The following is a 9,965-nucleotide window of genomic DNA, read 5'->3' on the forward strand; positions in this document are numbered from 1 at the left end:
TGGCAGGTACAACCGAGCCAGTGTCCCTGCCCTACCACTCCCAGGGACACCTCCTCACTCGGAGTAGTTGCCTTCGAGGCCAGCACACCAAGAGCAATCCCTTCTGGAACCTAGGGGGTGTCAGTGTGCCCTGAGCTGCCGCTATCCCAGTGCTTGGGGAGGGAGAACGTGGAGGGGACCAGCAGCGAGAGCCTCTGCCTCCTGCAGGGTGAGGACCCCTTCGGTCCATAAGCGCAAGGGGACATGTCCCGACTCTCACTAACCTCAAAGCCTGCGTCCACGGGCCATGTTGTAGCTTGGCTAGAGATTTCTCTCTCTCTCTTTTCTTCCTTTTTCTTTCTTCCTCTTTCATTCTTCCTTTCTCTCTTTCTTTCTTTTTCTCTTTCTCTCTTCCTTTCTTCTTTCTCTCTTTCTTTCTTAAGGTTTTTTTGCCATAGGGTGCCTGTGCTTGCCAGAGACAGAGAGAAAAAAAGTGAGAAATCACCTTCTGGGGGGATGGCCACACTGCAATCCCTTCTCCATCCTCCTCCTGGAGTTTTGAACATGCCCACATACATGCCCAGCGTGGTTTTCAAGTCACCAGCTCTGGGATTTGAACTGTGGTCAGTCATGTGGGAGTCCAGCACCTCAAACTACCACACCACCTGCCGGCCCCTACTGCAGATTTCTAATGACTTCTTCAGTGTCCTGCCTCACCTTGATCCCCCTACCCACTGAAACACACACGTCAAGGTCGCCACCAGCCCCGGGCCATGGTCTCAGGGATCTGACTCTCAACTTCATTCAGTGGTAATCTTGGAAATGTCCCCGGGGAAAGTCCCCTCTGGGCTCACGTCCTGGGAAAAGTCCCCCTCGGCTCCAGTCGCGACCTCCCAGTCCCCTCTGCTGGCTCCTCCCCGCTAGACTCGGAGCCTCACTACGGGAGCACGCGTACACATACTGCCTCGAACGCCACCTGTCTCAGCACCCAGGTTTCTGTCTTCCAGCCGGACCACCCTCCTGAGCTCTGGGCTCTCGTGCTAGCTTCCTGCCTGGTGAGCTCTCTCAGCTCCACCGTAATCCCCGATCCGCTGACCTCGCAGGTCTCAGACAGCACCTTCCTATCCGCCCGGTCGTCCCGGCCTCTCGGGGCCATCCTTCCTTCTTCTCTCACCTCTGTCATCCAAATCTGTCTCTTGTCTGTCGCTCCCTGACATCTGCTTCCTCCCAAACGCCAAGCCCTCCCCTACTTCTGCATGTTGTCCCCATAGTCCCCCTGCCCCCAGCCCCTCATCCCTTGCTCTCACCCCCCCCTTATGGTCTCAGATCACATCAACTCTCTGCGGCGTCCCGGGGCCCTGTGAAAAAAAGATATGTGCCACCATTTTCTCCATCTCCTCCCCTTAGGGTGTGTGTGCTCCCTGGAGAGAGAGAAAGAGACAGAGACAGGGAGAAGGAAAGTGAGAAATCACCCCCAGAGGGAATGGCCACGCCACAGTCCCTTCTCCATTCTCCTTCCGAGATCTTGGGCACACATGCACACATGCCTGGCATAATTTTCAAGCCACTGGGTCCAGGACTTGAACTGTGGCCGGCCACATGGGGCCCATCCCCTCACCGTGTTTAGTTCCCTCCCAGCCCCCTGTCAGAACGGTACGCTGTGGCTGTGTGTGTCCTTGTTTTCCCCCGCTTTCCATCTCACCAGTTCTGCGTGTCCTGTGTCCCCAGGGCCTCAGGACCTGCCCAGCTCCCGCTGCCAGCTGGACACCTGACAGCCCTGTGAAGTGTCACCCCCACGGACCGGTTAGGAACTGCTTAGGAGTGGAAGCCTTAATAAGGAATGAGCCTCGGCACAGCAGATGCGGCAGACCCGACCGCGACCGCCCAGGGTCCAGTCTGGGCTGAGGGTCTGCCAGGCGGCCACTCTCAGGCCGGCGCTTCCAAATCCTGGGAAACGCTTCCCATGCAGTGGCCTGGGTGGGTGTCGTGATTGTCAATAAAGGCAGCAACTGCAGAACCATTTGTCGTGACAAAAGCCCAAGTGACCTTTAAGAGGGCACTGGCTGAGTAAACCACGAGGCGCTGTGCAGTGGGAAAGCAGGCAGCTGTGCAGTGAGCGGAGGGGCCGGCCGTGGCTGGGGACAGCGCGACGCCTGGATGCTGGGCCCACCTGCGAGGTCCTGGCCGCCGGCCTCTCTCCCCTCTCTCTGCCGTCAGCCATGCTGTGACGCGGCCTCTCTACATGCAAGGTGCACCCCTGTGTGCCCATGGCTGGGACGGGAGGTGAATTGCAGCAGAGGACCCTGTGGGGTGTGCCTGTCTCTCTCTCTCTCTCTCTCTCTCATCCTTTGAAAAAAACTCCCGTGGAAGAAATAAATAAATAAGCTAAAAAAAAAAAAAAAAAAAAAAAAAAGAACCATGACATTGCTTTGCAGAGATGCCTGTGAGCTGTGGAACAGCAGGTGTGAATTAAGTCCCACAGGCCTGGAGGTAGAGCGGGGTCCTCTGTGCTCCTCTGTGGCCCCAGCAGACCCTTCTCCCTCGCCGCTCTCTCAACCCCCACAGTGCTCGTGGAAGTTCCAGCGAAGAACCTGCATTCCCGGGGGCTCTCTCAGTGGAGTACTGCAGGGCTGTGACCTCCTGCCTGCCCTGAATCCAGAGGGAAGCCCTGAGCCCTTAGCCTAAAGGGTCTGACCTGGAAAAGGAGGGGGCAGTTGAAGCCAGGACAGGGTCTCTCTGCAAGTTCACGCCCCAGAAAGAAATTTCATGTTCCTTAGATGAGAGCTGAACTGTCAGCAGCCCCTCTCCAGCTCCTCGTGCCTCGGTAAGAGTCTTACAGAAAGTCTGTTCCAGTGCAGCGCTTCCACCCAGGAGGAGCCAGGACTTCTGTCGTGACAAGAGCACGCAGCGGTGCAGCAGCACGGAAAGCCAGTCCCAGCTACTCTGAAAGCACAGGTCAGACTAGGGCTAGGATGTCTCTAGAACGAGGCAGCAGCAGGAACTGGGGGGCTTTGGGAGGGGCCCTAACAAAAGCCCATACTGCCTTAAGCAGATCAGTGGGAGAATTTGGATTTCAGGAGGCCGCAAGTGATGTCTTAAAGGAAAGTGAGAAAAATCTTGGATTTTAGAGAAAAAAAGACCCTTCTGGGACCAGCAGTTAGCATAATGGCTATGTCGCTGGACTCCCACGTAGTTGACCTGGTGGCTTAAAACTCACACCAGGTGCGTGTGCGTGCGTGCCCAAGATCCCGAGAGGAGAATGGAGGAGAAGGGATTGCGGCGTGGCCATCCCCCCTGGGGGGGGATTTCTCACTTTCTGTCTCTCTGTCTCTCTCTGTCTGTCTGGCAAGCGCATGCGCCCTATAGCAAAAACCTCCCCCCCCCAAAAAAAAAAAACAGCCCCTTGCAATGCAGTGGAAGAAAGCTTAGCCGCACTATTACACACGCAGCAGTGGGACTTAGGAAACAGCTAACGAATTAGGTGGTGGTTGAGGAGCTTTTCCCAGGAGAGGGGAAGGTGGCACCTAGTTGCTTCTAGCTGCTTGGAGAAAAATCTCTGAGAAGAAAGATACATACAGGAAAATGGAGCCGAGGTTTGCTGTGTTTAAAGATGCCTACCCTCTTTAGATGGTAATTGAGGCCTAAATTAACAACCGGCTCTGAGTTAAGATGGAGCGCGGCGTTGCCCAGCGACGAAGCCAAGCGCGTGCCCGTAAAACCCTTTGCTGAGGCGTCAGGAAGACCGAAGACGGTGGCTCAGAGTACCACGCAGCCGGACAAAAGCCCTCTAAAATGGTAAGGATATGCTTCATAAACCCCTCAATCATATCACAGGGCTCCCAAGAAGCTTAAGAGGGTTGTTCCTCGGCAGAAATTCAAGGCAGAGAAGGGCCTATATTAGAGAGAAGCGTGAGTATGGCTTTTGTCTAATGACGTAAGCTCCAGACTCCAAATATTTGAGAGAATTCTATACCAGAAACAGCACCAGCTTGGACTGGCACAGGTAGTTCACAAAGAAGAGAGGCTTTCGGACCCTCTCAGTTCCTTAAGTAGGGGGAGCTGGGATAGTGCCTGCCATCTGCTGCCTATCATGAGAAAGAATGACTCTGAGGGTAAGGTCAAACTTCAGACAGCAGAAACCAGAGCTGTGGAGCTCTTCCCAGGCAGTGCAGGGTGAGGCCTGATCTGAAGACTTCCCCATCTGCCCATTGGAGAGTCCATGGACCAGCCAGGAGCCTATGGATTCCTGGAAAGGAGCCCCAGTTTCCTTCCTGCACAGTTACCCTTTGCCTGTTCCCACCAAGGCTGCTTGTGCGAGGGACAGATAACTTGTCCCTTTATGTCACAGGTCTGAAAATGGAGAAGAAACATGCCTGAGGTTCTTCATCTGTGGTTGAAAATTAAGTTTGATGATGAGATTCTGGACTTTGAGCTGATGCTGTAATAGGGTAAGATTTGGTAGTGAAGTGATGGAGGAGAAATACTGACAGGGGGTGAGTGTATACAAACACGTATATGAATCATTGGTGGCCCAAGGGTAGACTGGGCTAAGCAGTCACTAAGACGATCTCCATTGATTTATTTTTTCTTTTCTTTCTTTCTTTCTTTCTTTCTTTCTTTCTTTCTTTCTTTCTTTCTTTCTTTCTTTCTTTCTTTTTTTTGAGGGTTTTTTGCTATAGAGCATGTGCACTTGCCCAAAAGACAGAGAGACAGAGACAGAAAGCAAGAAATCATCCCTCAAGGGCCATGGCCATGCCACAATCCCTTTTCCTCCATTCTCCTCTTGGGATCTTGGGCACGCACACACACATGCCTGGCATGAGTTTAAGACACTGGGTCCGGGACTCGAACAGTGGTCAGGTACATGGGAGTCCAGCGACATAGCCATTATACCAACTGCTGGTCCTGATCTCCATTGATTTCTACCTTCTGAAAGTTGCTTTCCACATTGTATCAGAGTTAGTCCGTGTAGCCAGGGGAAGACAACAGAAGTGATGGCATGTGTCTTACTCCACTGTTGTGTCTCCAACAGAAATACTAAGACTGGGCCATTTATAAATAATAGAGGTTTATTTGACTCATGATTCTGGTGGCTGGGAAGTCCAAAGCATGGGTGTTGGAATCAGGCTGGTCTCTGGCACTACATCACAACAGGGCTGACAGAGGCAAAGAGGATGGTGTGAATGCAGAGAGAGACCTGGGGGCAACTGTCTTCCTATTATGACAATGTGCTCTCATGGAAATAAACCCCTCCTCAGGAGAACCAGATCTCACTGAGTCTCATGAGTCAAGACTAATCTACCAATGATAAATTAATGGTCTAATCGCCACTCACTAGGCCTCACTTTTTAAAGATGTCACCACCCCCTAACACCATTATACTAGAGACCAAATTCTAAAACATGAACCTCTGGGGAACAAACCATTACTCAAACCATAACAGTATGTAATTTCTACAAATAGGTTATAAAAGATATAGAGACTTCTGACATGACTGCTGCCCCTCCCCCACACTCTGGGGAGTTACCAGTGGATACCCAGCCCACTCAAGTTTTCAAATGACTGGAATGCCTGCTGCTACCTCTACTGCAATTTCATGAGAGGTCCTGAAACAGCACTTCTCAGTAGGCGCCTCCTGGTTCCTAACCCTCTCAACCGTGGGAGGTGGTTCATGCTCCTCGTCATTAGCTGCTCAGCTTTGTGGGTGTGTTCGGGAGTGCAGTGGTGAGAGCTAGTGCCATGGGCTGACCAGTAAAGCCCCTGTCTGGGAGAGCGGAGACATAGAGTAAAGAGGCTTGGGTCCTTTTGCTCAAGTGAAGTAAATACATAAGTAAGTCAGGCAGAGAGACCTCGCCATGTCTGAATGAGAAATGTTAGGAGATGGTGGGAATCGAATCTCCTCTATTGCTGCCCAACTGCTGCCCATGTTTCAACAGAAATTTCTCCCCTTAAAAGAAGGTTTATACATACATTGTTGGAGGTTAGAGGGCACAAGTGCTCACCAGAGAGACCGCACCAGAGAGACAGCGAGAGGAGAGAGCACTCCCCGCCCTGTGCAATTGCATGTAGTCGTCACGATCCCTTTGTCTTCACTCTCTCTCCTGTCAGGAGTTTGCACATGCACGTGCACAGGTGTCTGGCATTTTTTTTTCAAGTCACCAGTGTTGGGATTTGAACCATGGTTGGTTGGCCATGTGAGGCCTGGTTCCCTTACCACTAGGCTATAGGGCCAGCCCAAAAGAGATGATGTCTTTTAAGTTCTTGAACACCTTAAAGGCAAGCCTTAGAAGGGCTACCAGCCTAGGTAAAAATGTCAACTGAACGTGAAATCGGGTATGACGTTATAGGAGACATGGTGAGCTTTGGGGCCAGGAAGCTGGGGTTCGACCATGGGCTCTGTTGCCCCAGATTGGCCTCACCCCTAACGAGATCGTTCACACTCCAAGTCAGTGCTCAGACTCAAGGGATGACCTGCTGGCAGGCACCCAGTGGCCGTCAGCATCTCCCTGGTCATGCACAGGTAGAGGGTATTGGTGATATTAGTCACTCTCGGCCCTGCTCCACACCCTGCCCCTCACTAACTTCCAGTATTTCGGGAAGGAGTTTGATTTCGCCCACTAGTCTTAGGACTCACCACGTCACACCTGATGGCAGCTAAACCATACCTGCTGCTCAGTAGCTTTTTATGGACTGCCGAGTACACAGCTGGATACGTGAATGAATCGTGTGAGCAAATGACTCAGATTTGCTTCGGAAATCCTAGTCAGTTGCATATTAATCCATCTCAGTGAGATGGAGAAGAAATAAATCTCAGCATTTACCCAGGCTTCACTACTGGTGAGAAACGGGAGCAGGGCCTGAAGCTGGCTCTTTTAGTCTCTAAGGTGATTCTCCTTGCATGAACCTGAAGCTCTGCTGAAATTCTTGGGTGTCGAACACACGGTGTGCTGGAGGGGTGCTCCACCTCTTTTCTGCAGGACAGGACATAGAGACTTCGTGTGCGAGCCCTTCTCAGATCTCACCGGCTGCTCCGGACTCGTACCCTTCAAAATACATCATCGGTGTATGTGCCTTGCTTTCTGGAGAGCTGGGAGTCGTTGTAGGGAATTACCAAACTTGAGTGTGTCGTGAGACCCTTCTAGATTTGTGGTGAGTTGGTCAGAAGTAAGGTGGCCTGGGAACCCTCAAGTTGGTGGCAGGTGTCTGAAGTGGAGGGAGTCTTCTGGAGGGCGGTTCCCTTACACCTGTGGGGTCTGTGCCAGCTGTGGGGGGGGTAGTGTCAGAACTCCACTGCATGTCACATGCCTCCACCTAGCTGTCCCAGCGTCTCCCTCCTGCGGCAGTGCAGGTATAGGCTATTTTTTTTTTTGAGAGGTTTTCGCTATAGGGCGCGTGCAGTCGCCAGACAGACAGAGAGAGACATAGAGACAGAAAGCGAGAAATCACCCCCCAGGGGGGATGGTCACGCCGCAATCCCTTCTCCTCCATTCTCCTCTCGGGATCTTAGGCACACATACACACGTGCCCGGCGTGAGTTTTAAGCCACCGGGTCCGGGACACGAACCGCAGTTGACTACGTGGGAGTCCAGCAACATAGCCATTACGCTAACTGCTGATTCCCAAGGTATAGGCTATTTTTCACGTGATATTTGTGAGAAGAAGATGCTTGTAACAATTTTACCCAGTCAACCTCAGGTTTCCAAAAGGAAGGGCTGCAGAAATTCAGACAGAATAACAGTACAGGAAAAACTGTGAACAAACAGATATTAACAACATGTGACCGTAAGTCCACAGTGGGGTAATCATGGCTGGCTGACGTAGACTTCCCGTAAATGGATTTGTGCGAGTTAAAACCTTTCTAAGCCAGTACGTTCCTCCCCCCGGTATATTTATTGCTTGCATATTATTTAAACCATTCAAATTTAAAAATAGTCATGAGGTTATGAAGTTAAAAAGGTTTAAAAATCACACAAACATGTATGAATTCTTCGTGATCTTATAGACTGTTATCCTCGGATATTTGGAAAATCTTAGCCTTTCTTAGTGTTTTTGTCTTTTAGGATTCGATTTCCCGGACTTGGCAGGTCAGGGAACCCTTACAGAAAAGAGTAGCCCGGGGTGAACATACGGCATGGTGGTTAAGGCACTGACCTCCCACATGGCCAGTTCTGGTTTGAGTCCCGGACCTGGTGGCTTGAGAATCACACCGAGCACATGTGCACGTGTGCCCCAAATCCCAAGAGGAGAAAGGAAGAGAAGGGACTGAGCTGTGGCCATTCCTCCTGGGGGTGATTTCTTGCTCTCCTTTTCCCTTTCTCTGTCAAGTGCATGTGTCCTGTGACAAAAACCTTTAAAAAAGGAAGAAAGAAACCTGGCCCAAGATACACAGGCCTCGTAGTTAGCCAAGGAGATCCTGGGCCCAGCAGGTGGCCTGGCTTTCTCAAGGGTTCATATTCTGAGTGGGATGACCCTGGGCAGACATAGGAAAATGCAGCCTCAGTTCTTGGTGATTTACGGTGTTGCCCGAGTCCTAACCCCACCGTCTTCCATACCTGTTAGCCGAGAACATGGAAACGGTCCAGATGACTGAGTGAGCAGACGTGACCTGACCGTGTATCGGAAGGTTCGTTCTGCAATCTGGATTCGCTTTGCTCTTTAGTCACGTGGCAAAGAACAAAAGGAACCTCTTCAAAGAACCAGCCAGCGTCCTGTGGGCCTGGGAACCTGCCAGTGGAACTACAGGTGGGAAGATATATTTTGTCTTGCTCGGAGCCTCGGGAATCAGACTGGTGCGTGCAGAGGCTTTGAACTCTCCAGGAGAGGGTGGGGCAGCAAGAATGGCTTTCCCAGGCCTCTTTTGGGGGTGATGCAAGAATGTGAGTGCTCCAGCCCCAGCCCTCCTTCTCTGTCAAGCAGAGTGAAGTTCACACCTTATCGCTAAAACCCTGCCTTCCTGCTGCCTTGGTTCAGCGTGTTTCCCACTTTGTCTGGCTTGCCTGTCCTCTCCCTGTTGCACAGGGTGATAATACAGGCTGAGGCTGAGACCGCAGCAGGAACCGATCTTCCCGTTCTCACAGGCCGGCCGCTAGGACCAGTCCCTGTGCTGAGCACTGTGCTGTTTGCCCCAGTTGCCTATGCAAGGGACTTTGGAAGGTTCGGGGGAAGATACAAACTTGTTTTGGTGCAAAAAATGGTTGAAGTCCATGCATAGCCTTCTTTCAGAATAGCCATTGTCCATGAACTTTTGGAAGACCTCATGTCTATTCCCGGGTTTGGGACGCTGTGAATTCCCACCAACTCTGGAGCAGCTCCCACTCTTCTTCTCGGCCCGATGGAGTCCGACTGCAGTGAGTGTGCTTTGACACCACCGTGAGACCCCCCCGTGGCTCCTACCACAGCAGCTCTGTGGAAGGTCTCACCGGCTTCCCAAATCCAGGGATTACGTCCCTAGAGCAGGTGAGATTCCCGCAGCACTTTCACGAGCGAGACTCGGTGAGATGGCAACGCCTGGGTGCACATGGCATTTTGGTTGTTTCTTTCTTCGCTTATGTATTTATTTAGCCTTGGGGGTCTTGTCTATACTGGCCACTGGGAACACAAAGATTGGTTCGGTCTCCAAGGCCTCGTGGTCTGATGCAAGGGAGGGGGTCGCGGGGAAGCACGATACCTTCAGGACGGAGGTTTGGAGAGTGAGAAGCGCGGCAAGAGGGTGGACATGGGAGGTCATCCATCCAAGCCCAGGAGAAGTGAGGGGAGCCTTTGAGGGGTGAGTGGGCACCTGCTGGAGGAGGTCTGGGAATACGAGCACTCTCAGGCAGAGGACGGGGCCGTGGTGAGCTGGGTGGGCTCTCGCCAGGAGCCTCGGCTGCCATGCCGGACAGTCTCGAGGTGGAACATGCTGGTGGGGAATCCATGCTAGTGGCCAGCATCTCTGGCGAGTCTGGGGCGTGTGCATCTCCTCCTTCCCTTTCAGCACTGTCTCCCCT

This window comes from Tupaia chinensis, unplaced genomic scaffold, assembly GCF_000334495.1.
Source record: "Tupaia chinensis unplaced genomic scaffold, TupChi_1.0 Scaffold149090_1, whole genome shotgun sequence".
In the NCBI taxonomy this organism is placed as follows: Eukaryota; Metazoa; Chordata; class Mammalia; order Scandentia; family Tupaiidae; genus Tupaia; species Tupaia belangeri.